The 12,774-nt window shown below is 30.6% G+C and overlaps 1 long non-coding RNA gene across 3 annotated transcripts; it reads right to left on the reverse strand.

The window, feature by feature from the left end:
• Positions 1–2,314: 2,314 nt before the first annotated feature.
• Positions 2,315–12,446, reverse strand: LOC121128628 (uncharacterized). 3 transcript variants are annotated; one of them, XR_005868223.2, is made up of 4 exons: positions 12,261–12,446; positions 8,773–8,915; positions 4,216–4,375; positions 2,315–2,826 (listed from the first exon to the last, which is right to left on the reverse strand). It is a non-coding gene; the product is annotated as an uncharacterized lncRNA (long non-coding RNA). The 3 variants fall into 3 exon arrangements; XR_005868222.2 differs by having other exon boundaries at positions 8,769–8,915; XR_005868224.2 differs by lacking the exon at positions 4,216–4,375 and having other exon boundaries at positions 8,769–8,915.
• Between the last annotated feature and the right edge of the window lie 328 nt (positions 12,447–12,774).

Raw genomic sequence — 12,774 nt, forward strand, 5'->3', positions numbered from 1 at the left:
AAGTATGTCGAGGACAAGAGAGGCAAGGTCATAATCAGCAGCCTATCTAGGGAGTTCAATGTCAGCAGGAGGACAATGGACCGGCTAGTTAAGAAAGATCTTGACATTAAGGTCTACAAGAGAACCCTTCGTCAAGCCCTCAAGTCGTAAAATTTAGAGGAGTGTTCCGTTTTAGACGCGCACACTTCTATTTGATTTATTTGTATTTGTCGTTCTCTCCAACCTCTTCTCAATGATTAATGATGTCAAGGACTGAGCCTACATCATAAATCTGCTTGTCAATCCCAAGTGCATAAATGATCACAAGCCTCTTAATTGTCGCCTTTGACACTTTTAGCTCTCAGGATAGTTTTCTTATTATAATTTGTGGATTTGGAGATAGTCAAGACTTGACAAAAGTAACATGGTCCTTGGTTCACGTTGCTAGTCTCATTATACATCTTCTTGAAGTTATAAACGGTAAATCAAGAGATGAAGAAGCTCTTGGCAATGTCATGAGGGAGATTTTTTCAAAAATGTTCCTTTAATTGGTCAGATGGAGTTGATTAAGTATAAGTAGATATTATAATATTACATTTTGCCATCTGACCTAGGAATCTTCTTTAAAATACATATACATAATGTATATTTCCCTTCTCTAGGAACCACTGGGACGAAAACCTACAGACATTGAGTTCATAAGAATACTTTCTCATGAACACTTTGTCCATTGAGCTACGTTGTTCCATCAGGGTGAAATTTCAGCTAAAATATGCGAAAACACTCTTTCCTGTTATTTCGCCTTATTAAAATTTTGGCTTTGCAGCTAATTTTTTGGGAGCACTTTATATACACAAAAATATTGTCAAAATATATATGCACAAATTATATTACTAATCCCTAACTTTTCAACTCCTTTGAAACGCCAATTGATTAATGATTATGTACGTGTAGAATTGTTCTTTAGGGCCTTTGATCCAGAGTTGTGGTCCAATATACTGTACATATATGACGCTCATTGGCTCAAATTACCATCTCAGCGAAGGTACCAATGTATATATAATGAATACACATATTAAAGACATCCTTAATGGATGGATATAGTTCAATTAAAGTAAAAATAAGTCATTATTTTATTTTTGAAAAAAATAAGAGATAATTAAGGGTCAAGTGGTAATTAATGATTCAGACTGTTGACACTCGTCACCACTTGTGGCTATATTTATTTATGAATGTATTGATCTGTGTATGTCTGAAGTCTACTTAATCAATAATAATAATCAATATGTTATTGAATAAATTAACATACACACATTTGTGTGAATGTACGTTTTAGGTGGTACTCAGAGTCTGACCACTTGTTGTGTTTTCAACATTTCATTGTTTCTATAAAACATATCGATGTATGTATATTCAAATGAGTTAAAAAATAAACACTTATTGTTTAACATCCATTGGACAAAAGATATTTATACATTAGGGTGTCCCAAGACATATAACATAATTTTTTTCTTCAAAGATGTTCACAAAATTTCTCTAAATTGTAATTTAGAATGTAATACGTAAATCCTTACGGTCTTCAAAATATGCTATACCTTTTTGGAACTATTATTTATCAATTCTGAAAGATAAACTCAACATCATTACTTTATATTGAGTAGGGTGGACCATGGAAAGTTCAAACACGTTTGACTTTTATTTGGAGATACTTCCAATTCTATTTACTAACAGTCGAACGAAGGAAAACACATTTATATTAAGTACTTTTTGTGTAATCTTTATTTGAATGTAAATTTCCCGGTACACCCAACGATCAAATTGACATTAAGCTCTCGTGGTCACATGTTATCGTCTTCTTAGAAAAATTTTCCCCATATTTCAGTAGCTGAGATCAAATAGAAAAAAAAAAAAAATGGTTGTATGTATTTTTGAAAAATAAAGTTTGATTTTATGGGACACCCTAATTTACATATGTAATGTTATAAACTTTTTTTATCAAATAAATTATATTTTTAAATTTTTTGCATAAATCCAATTCTTATGTTTTGTATTGCCAAATATTACTCACTGGCCTCCAGAGGTAAAAATTGTAATTTCTGCTCAAAATTCTTTAAGCAGTATGTATATCACTATTTTTGGACCGATACTATTAGGCCTATGGATTGATATGTGAACAATACCTGTTAAGATCGATGTCACAAAAATACTTGTTTTTGATTGGAACGGAAGTTATGTTTAGGCCACTGTGCTTTGTTTTCGATATCATAACCATACACCTATGATTTGTCAACAGTTTTGACTCTTTTTAACAAATCAGGATCATCATTGACAACAGCTCATGAGCGAATCTCCTGCGACGATTCTTTTGGTCAAAATCAAGTTGTTTCTGAACATACTATACTGACACTTGTCTCATGCCCAAAAATTCGAAAAAAAGTTATTGTACGAGTCAACCAATATTCAATATCCTGAGCAACTTCTCTGATAGTAATACTCTTCACTGATTTAACGTTTTCATCTGTTGTTGACGTGGTTGGGCGTCTAGAGCGAGGGATCTTCCTGAAACTCTTAAAAGGGTTTGTAGAACTTGTTGATCTTTTATTTACGCAGAAAAGTTTCACTGTATGCCTTTGTCAATATTTCATGTGTGGTGGAGCACTTAGTTTTATTTTTAACAGTACATATGATGCAAATTCTTTGATCCACGTTTTTTCAATAGCAAAAACTACTTCGTACCGTAATGCCTCTCACAAACAAACTAAACATATCATTTAGCTGAAACAGTCCATATATATTCGTGGTGAGTGTACTAACATAAACAATTCGAATACACCATATGTACATTGCCTGCGAAAATTTAAAAAGGTTACCATACTTTTTGAACAAACTTCGTTGTCAGAGTAAGAGATCATTAAATTTTGAGAGGTAAAGGTTAAAACAAAACGAAAAAATGCATAATTGACCATAACTTTCTAAAAAAATTGAGATATATAATTCAATTTGATATTAAGCGGGGGTTTACCACTCTACCAACTGACCATTCTAGTTAACTATTGTGATTTCAATGGAGCCAACATTCCTTATATTGTGTCATAGGAAGCTTTACAGCAACTCCTTTCGATTAGATAGAATTGCTTTTGACAAAGTTTGTGAGCGATTGAATAACAGTGAACGTCTTGAGAACAAATAAGTTTGATCCTCAATCAGAGAACTATTATGGATTGAAATATCAGTCCAAGTTGGTCTGAAAAATTTTTTTTTTAATAGGGACGTACGCTCCAGAAGGGAAAATTTGATTTATGATACAGTTTTTTAAAATATAAAAAAAGATGTGAAAAATTTGCAAATCGGCTTTTACAAAAGGATTCATTTAAGTTTTTATGATCACTATAAAAAAACATAGACTAGGAAGGACATCTCCACTTTTGATGTAATATGTAGGGTAATTGCTAAAAAAGGTCGGGTCTAAAAGGAATCGCATACGACTATAAAAACAAAAAATCAATTTCTGAGATCAGTAACTTCAAATCCTGAAGTTTTCACCTTTTTTCTTTAAACATCAATATTTGTTAGGGCTGAAATAATACACTAAATCCACGGTTTCGTACGAACCACGGTACATATTTTGGTACGGTATAATAGTAAAATGTTTAGAAAAAAAAAATATAATTAATGTATTTTAATTCTAATATATTTGATATTTTAATCTTTAATAATTTCTTTTCTATACGAATAAATTGTTCCTAAACATACTTAACAAACAAATATAGATATAAAAATGTACACAGGTTATATACATTTTTTTTTTGTAAAAATATTCTAAAATCTGAACATTTAATATGTGATTATATAAGTATATACGTGCTGAAACGAGGGTAAACACACACCGAACCATCGTATAACCCCGTACCGTACCATACCTACTATTTATGTATATAACTACAGAAAACTCCTTGTATTTTTAACATAAACTGTATTGTAATAAAAAGCCTTGTAGTTTAATACTTTACTCCATACCTATATTTAGTTTTTTAGGTGCGGATAAAACCGCTCATTTAGAAAAAGAATATCTTTTGTCTTAGTTAAATGGTCTATTAATGTGTGAAGCCGGTGTGGCTGACAGATTGAATTATATATATGTAACCCATAAAAGTTGACAGTATAATAATTTATATTAGTGTTCATAAATTTACAGAAAATGATTTGAGTTTTAACTTTTAACTTTTGTATACTAACTAAAATTTGGTGGATATCGGAATAATTTTCAATCTAATGTCATTAAAGTGTTATTTCTTGATTTGATATTCCGATACGATATTTTTTTAGTTGATTAGGTGTATCCTGTAAGTATTTTTGTTCGTTTTGTCACACTTGGGCCCTTTTGCTTGCCCAAATCCTGAGGATAAATTTTGAAAATAGGATTAATTTATACCGTTTGAATAACAAAATATATCTAACTAGGGAAAGCGATAAATAAGGTAATGGAAATATGCGATATATAAGTTAATTAATCAGTCGTGAAGCATCTGAGAGTATTTTCTATACCTTAGAAAATTATTCCAGATTAATATTATATACAATATAGTTACCTAATATTCATGAATTTAGAATCTGCGTCTATTTTAGGGGGCAAAGTCTGATATCCACTTGTGGGACATATATTGTTTTAAATTCAAATAGAAAGTGGGGACACAAAACTTGAAGAAGGATGTAATTACAGTTTAATCCCCTTTATTTTTTATTACAATGTTTGATTACAAATCCAAACGACAGCTGAAACTAAAAAAGTGGGTGTAACTCCAAAAAACGCAACACGTGTGCGATCTCCACCATGCTAATGTTAATGCTGAGAAGACTGGAGAGACTGTTCGTATCATCAATCGCACTGTTTAATGCCATAAAAACAAGAATAACCTAAAACTTCCGCGGCAAAAATATGGCTGACTTCTCGTCTGCTTCCATATGGTCCTCTTTCGGCCCTGACCTCAACTTTGCTGTTGGCAGGGGCTTGGAGAAGAATGTCTACCACACTTCTAATTAAAATTTGGATTCGCTCCGAGATACCATTATGACAGCGTGCTACGCCATGGACTCGACCTTCATCGTAAAGAGCTGCCAATATGTGTTTAACATGTTAATACGTGTAAAGAAGGACTTATTTAATCAAAAATATAGCTTAATATTGTATGACAACATATCATATATTTTAACAGGTCATTTAAAGAAAATAAAAAATATTTTCAACTTAGTAAAAAAACAAACACATTAAAGCCGTCATTCCATGAAATATCTATTTAATTTATTAAAATATACTGATTATATTTTTATAAAAAAAATTTAGTTTCTACGACATTCAATAAATATGCGTACCAATTATGAAAAAGGCCTCTCAACAGTATACATGGAAAGAATAATTTGTTTACTCAAGCCCCCTTCGTATATTTTGTAAAAGCTAATCGAGTTTCTGAGTCTCAAACCAATACAATATATCAGTGATCAACTCAAGGAGATGTAACAAGGATATATGGGAAGTTGTGGGGTTAAAAGAAAAGTCGATATCTCATTTTTCAAAAAAAATTAAATAGCGCTGAACATTTAATTATTAAAAAAAAAAAAGAGTTAAAAAAATCAAATTTTAAAATATGCAAAAAATAAATGTAGACGCACATTTATCTTTTCCACAGGCTCTGCTCACGCTAAAGCAGGCGCTGCTAAACAAAACTCATTAAATTAGACATAAAAATAACTTTGTGTTTATAAATTGACAGAAAATGATTTGAGATTGATCTTTTGCATCATGCCGACCATGCTAAGAGTTTTCTACAAAGAAAGCGTGGGAAAAGAAAATGGAGACTCAAAGAAACCTTTTACTTCGACAGTTATGTAGTACCTTCATAAATATCGTTTTTTATGAGAGTATACAACTGTGCCGTTTCGGATAGAGCACCTCTACATACATATACAATGTACATAGGTATACTTATCTATGACGTCGAGCCAATTAATAAAAATAATTTGTATGTATGTATGTACTTTGATTTATGGGTCAAAACAACAACCCAAAACAAAAAGGCTGTTCTTTAATTAACAACAAAAACTCTGAGCAACAACAACTTGAAAAAAACTCTTGAATTTTAATGAATGCTGTAAATTAAACATGATTTTGTACATAGTTGAGGTTATTGTGTAATTATCTCATTTTTTATATCTGTGTATACATGTATAGGCACTGTTGTAGTAGTACATTACATCAGCAGGAGACAACGGCAGAACGTAACATCCCTCTGTCCATTAAAAATGCAATGTGACGTAAGATAAAAATATCTTTTTTATAATGGATTCTTTTCAATTCATTCATTAACACATGACTAAGATGTTTATACCTATAAATAAGGTGCAGAATATATCTATGACTCCACTTTGGTTGGTACTCTTGGGCAAACATGGGTGCTTAGACGTCGAATTTCTTTTTTTTTTTTTTGTTAGATAGCTTGCTCAAACCTGCACCGGTTGAGAAAAAATGGAATCTATTGGCGAATTTGTTGTCCCAAATATTTGGAAAAGACACGGATCCCTCCCTAGAATCTACGCCTCGCGCGACAACATTACAATTGTCGGGACCTAAAGGTCAACTACCATAACAAACGTTGGTTGGCCTCCTGCTTCATGGATGTGTCTGTTGGCATGCAGACCAAGTTCCCAGCCCACGTCATTGTGGCTTGGGTGGTTAGCTCTGAACACCACGTCATGCCTGCTTATATATTCCCCCAAGGCGTCAGGTTCAACACTGATACATAGCTGGGCGTGTTAGAGACAAGGAGGAATCCCTGGAGCAACATGGTTGCCAATGGAAGGCCTTATATGTGGCAGGAGGACTCAGTTCTCTCTCTCAAATGAACATAAGATAATTTTGACAATTTTATTTTGCTCCATTTTTGACCCCCCGATATATATTTTTTTGTAGATGTGATCTTCGACCCCCGATATATATTTTTTTGTAGATGTGATCGAACAAGAAACCAACCGAACCTTTTGCAATACCAAATAGGAACTTACAGTCAGATCAAAAAATAAATCCAAGTTCCATGGAGTCCATAAATATTTTTATCACGTTCAGTTCAAAACTTTATAATTTTTGATAGTCCATTTCAATTACATAATTACCTCCACTAACGAAGCAATATTTTTGCATCAGTTTGTTGGTTGCAGGATTACAAAAAGTTTACCAAAATTTGATCGATTTTGCTGAACTTTCTTGGTTATATACGTTAATATTAAGAGGTCATTAAGTTATGAACGATCAGTACCTCAAAAATTGTTCCTAAATCCAAGTGGAGTCCCAAGTTTCGAGTCCATGCCCCATTCAACCGCTACTTTATTCATATATAGGAATTGAAAAAGATATTGAAGAATTGAAATAGCAAAAAAATAAATGAGTCAATTATACTCTGTTTCATATTTTTTAATCCGTTAAAGTTTGCTGATTACTACTAATAAATTTTCCGCCAAAAATATATAATACGAAATAAAAATAGATCAAAAGATTTAAAATAAATCAATCCCTCGAAACTTTATTTCGATTTGCTGGTGTTGTCATTTCTGATCCTGACAATTAATGTAATTTAAAGTTATGTCCTTTTAAATTTATAATACTATCATGATACATATTTTATCAACTGCTTCATATAAGAGAAAAGGTATATTATTTAATTCTAAAGAAGAAACATTGATATTGTAATTTTTGAAAATGTCACCAAATGATCTACTTTGCTATGGTGGTGAGGCAAATTAAACAGTGGTTGGAGGGGCAAATTTGGGCTTTTGTTTAAATATTTTTACTGGATTTAAAAGGGTTATTTAAAATTAAAGGCAAAAATTGCCGATTTATCGTTAATGTTTTTATTTATCACAAAAAGAGTATTCAACCCCCAAAAAATCAAAATCGCGTGAATCTCTTTATATGATATCTCGTTCATAAAAAAAAAAATCAATTACTTCTATTTAATGAAAAAGTTCTTTGTTTATTAATAATGTTGTCAGTAATGTAGAGTCTTACTTCAAGAACTTTTTTTTTTATGAGCATAAAATCCTCTAATTTTTTTTTCTACTGTTGATAATCTATGACCCTGATAAATAAGATTTAAATTCTCCTTTGCAGCACAATTCATAGAACATTCTCATTATTTTTCTGATTTTTAAATAGTTTGGCTTATAAACCAAGCCTAAAACCGCATTTGATTCGTTAAAAGAGGTTCTACTGCTAAAATAATGCTATAGTATACTTTTAAATATATTGAATTTGTAAAAGAAAAAAAAATTGTCAAAAAATTAGCGGAAAATCAGAAACAAAAAAGAAATTTAAAAATTCTGAAATAGAATGAATAAATTTTACTTTGCATCCAGCTCACCTTTTTCTTGTAGAGTATCTCTTTGAGTTTAGTTTATGAGCCGTGTAAACCGAAAGTATCAGAACATTATTCTTTTTTTTTTCTTCCAAATAGTAACAAATCATTTTTTAGTATTTTGTTTTTTCGTTAGTGATTATCATTAATTTTTTTTATTATTTTATGCGATGCTAGAGGCGTGAAAATACCCCCCCACACCAAAAAAATAAATAAAAAACAACGAGTAACCTCATGAAAGTGAGTATTACCTATTTAATTCCATAAAATATAACTCTAAAATAAAAAAACAATCAATATATATTGAAAAACAAAAAAGAATCAACTCCTCGTATAACAAGGTATTCCTGTTCATTTATAAATATATTTATGAAATATGTACCGTACCTACTTTTCTTCATTTAGTGAAAAACATTAGTAGATTTGTACGTCATGTTTTTGTTGGGAATCGTTGAGGCGGAAGGGTTGAAAAGGTGGAGACGACAGCATTCTTATTTTGCTTCAAGGCTCATTTCATGCAAAGTTAAGACCAAACTAATGAAAAAACACATAGAAAAAATGTTAAAAGGAGTGTTTCTAAAAAAAAAAAAAAGCTGAAAGAAATTACTATAAACATTGTTAACTACTCCTTTATCTGATTTTAAACAGTCGACTTTCCTTCAAATGAAATAGTGGAAAAAAATAATTATTATTTGCATGGTTTGTTTTGCATTAATAAAGGATAAATATAAAAAAAGTTTCTCCAAGGAGGAGGCGTTCAGGTTTTTAAATCATTTAAATAATAAATGAATACGAAGAAAAGGGGATCAAAGGTGAATTAGAAAATTAAAAAAAGAAAGAATCAATAATTTGTTTTTGTTTTTTTCAAAATAAGTAATTAATCATTAGAAGGATTTACCTACTTGGATTTAAAGATTTCATGAATTCGTGACCCTTCTATTTTTTGTTTGCCTAAGGGTGGACAATCAAAATTACTTAATATACCATTTTTGATTTAAAAACATAATGTCTATTTATATGGTTTTGTTATTTTAAAGAAGTATTTATTAAGGAAATCAGTCCTCGGACTTTTTGTGGACAGTCTTGTATTTATATATTTGCATGTTTTAGCATAATTCAGAGTCTTATAAGCATGTAGCTTTGATTATTTTCTCTGTCTTCCTACAGAGCAGTCCTCTTCCTTTCTGCTTCTTTCAACATTGTTTCTTCAAGCAGATTAGCCCGATTCTTCCTTTTAGAAAAGTTTCGATTCGAACTACCAATTTCATCAGTATTTTTAGGATCAGTATAAAAATGAGCTCAAATTAGCAAAGAATCTTACATTTAGTAAAGTTTTCACTAAAATGTCTATATATTTATTTTAAAGATTGAAAAACAATGCAAAAATACTTTAAAAAGAAACTTACAGAACATAAATGTTGGGGTCAGCTTACGATCAAAAGGAAAAAGCATTATCGAAACTCTTCATTCTCGTGAGTTCCTATGAAGTTGATACCAATTTTTTTTTTTATATCCAGATTTGAGTTTATTTATGGAGTTTTGTCTTCTGGAATTTGACGCATTTATTCCAAAACGGATGAAATTGTTCAGGTAATTACGAGTACTTTACTTTAGGAAGTAATCTAATATTTTTTTTTCCTATGTTAGTACAAATTCTTTTTATACAAAATTTTTGTCCTTAAAACATTTATACCTTACTTGAAACTCTTGAGGTAACTTTCTTGAAAAATAAAGTCACAAAGTATTCATGTGTATTTTTATCTTGGCTTTTTGGGTACGGATTAATGGAAAAACAGAGTAATAGTGAGGGATTCATGAAATGAAAATGATTCAAACGTTTATTTCACACAAAATCGACCCCTAGTATTCTACACTAACAACAAAGGCGTATAAAACGTCAATATGGGTTTTTCCAAAACACTAATTTTTATGATAAAGCCTCTTAGTATTACAAGTTGCATAAAAACCAAATTTATAGATGGATCGAACACGCCCTGATGCTTTGTTCATTCAAAAATAGCCAATACTCAATAATTAACACAAATTGAAAAAAACTCAAACAAAATTGTTAAGCATTTAGTATCGTCAGATGGGATTTTCTAATCAATTATTATTCAAAAAAAGTTTTATGTATTAATCAGTTGAGCGCAAACCTCCACCTAAAATACTTTCCCAGAAATTGAACATTCATTTATACTGTATATTATTTGTCAAAACTTTTGCCGTATTGATAATTTTTGTATCTTATTTGTGACCTTGGCCACATACTGCATAAGAAGTGCCTGTATTATATTTACAAAATAGCTACAAAATTCGGCTAATTTGAGTTATAAATCTCAATTTAACAACAGTTTTAACGTTTTGTGTGACCTTCATCTCTTAAATTTAATAACCTCTTGATCATAAATAATCTTCCTATAAAGTTTAATTAAAATCGGTTTGTAAATTTTTCTGTATTCGTCCTTACAAACAAATCAAGGCAAAAACATAGCTTGAACTTTGTTTTTGGAAATGACAATAACAATTTTATTGTTAAATAAATCTAATAAAATGACAATTTCAGCTAGTTATATGTATACCGGATGTAGAAAAATAATGAGACCTTCTAAAATACAGTTTTAAATAGATGTTGTAGAATGTTAAAGTTTCAATTATTTTTTAATTGCTAAGATTCAAAGCCTTTGATTGACATACATGTTGTAAATGTCGCAATAGTGGCAAGAAGAGCCATCATAGGCAATTTAATTCCGCTCGGGAGGATCACCTCAGACATTATGAAGGCCTTAAACGTCAGCAAGGCTACAGTCCGTCGGGTCAGATTTTTTTTGGCTGATGGGACAACCTTAAGGACACACCCAAGAGTGAAAGACCAACCAAAGTGAAGCCTGAAGACACCATGGAGGCCTTTAAGGTCAACCCAACGATGAATATGTTGAAATACGCAAATAATAAGAAGGTGCATCGGTCTACTGTGGACTAAGACCTTCCAACGACTTGGATGAAGGTTGCATAGAAGAATTGAAACTCCTGTTCCAAGGTCAAAAATCTCATCAACTCTTTAATATCTGAACCACATCAGCAATCTGAGCCTTCATAATGTCTGAGGTGATCCTCCCGGGCGGAATTAAGTGGGAGGCTGTCATTAAGGTTGATGTTGGGCAGATTCATAATTAATGTGCTTTGTTAAGTAAAAAAAAAAAAAAAAAAAAAAAAAAAAAAAAAATTTGCTATCTACAAAATATCTTGACCAATTATGAGTATTTTAATGACTAGTTCGAAGCACGTCTCAGTTCTTTTTCTAGACCCGGTATGTATAATTTTATAAGTATTTTCCAATGTCTTGATTTATAATCAAACGAGTAAGAAAAATCAATACATAATACTCGTCTAGAAATAATAATTATGTATTAAAAGAAAAATTGATTTTTAAATATTGGTCACTTACTAAAAAATCATTTACGAATATATAATACAAAATCAACTTCTTAATCGTTTTTTTTTTAAATACAAAGGACACATTTGGGCCTCAAAATACCCATATTTGTCAGGTTCTAATAAAAAATTACTCGATAACCAATCTTGAAGCACTTAGACACATGCATATACTATCCAGTTATATAATAAAGTCAAATTTGTCAAGAATGACTATACCTCTAAATCAATTACAACTTCAATATCAATGGCGAACCATAAAATAATCATACGAACTCTTTTTATGTTAAAATGAATCTTGATCATTTTTTTCCAATATCATTTATTCTTTTTTTTTGTGTGTATATTTTTAAATATTTGCTGACTTTGTCATTCAATGAATTGCAAAAAAGGTGATATACCATTCATAGGTATATATATAAATAAATATAATCTATAGACACTTACCTATGTAAAGATCCTTTATCAATGTTTTTCCTCTATTTATATAGACACCTCTGAATCAGCAATTTTCATCCTTTTATTCCCTTTTATTTAAACTCAACATAATGGACAGGAATCAGTTAAAGGACGTTAACACTATTAATTACAGTACATATGATCAAAGCCATGTTACTAGATCAACTGTTAAGCATTGTTATGAAATCAATTAATCTACTTAGATATTTAAATATTTTATAAAAATCGGAAAATTGTATTTATTGCAAAGAATAGCAAACTGGTTGTAGTTGTTGTCTTTGTTGCTCAAGTGCTCGATTGGGTAACAAGATAAATAAAAATACCATTAATATCCATAAAAACAAAAGAGTATAAAACCATCAAAATAAAAACCATAAATTTCAAAGTGGGTTCCTTCATAAACAATTTGCTATAAAAAATGTCAATGATAAGAGTTTATTCAAAACATCAACAACAAATTCAGTTTGCATTTTGTTGTCAATCACCAATGATTAACGTTCTG

The sequence above is a fragment of the Lepeophtheirus salmonis genome, chromosome 13 (genome assembly GCF_016086655.4).
Source record: "Lepeophtheirus salmonis chromosome 13, UVic_Lsal_1.4, whole genome shotgun sequence".
NCBI classification, from domain to species: domain Eukaryota; kingdom Metazoa; phylum Arthropoda; class Copepoda; order Siphonostomatoida; family Caligidae; genus Lepeophtheirus; species Lepeophtheirus salmonis.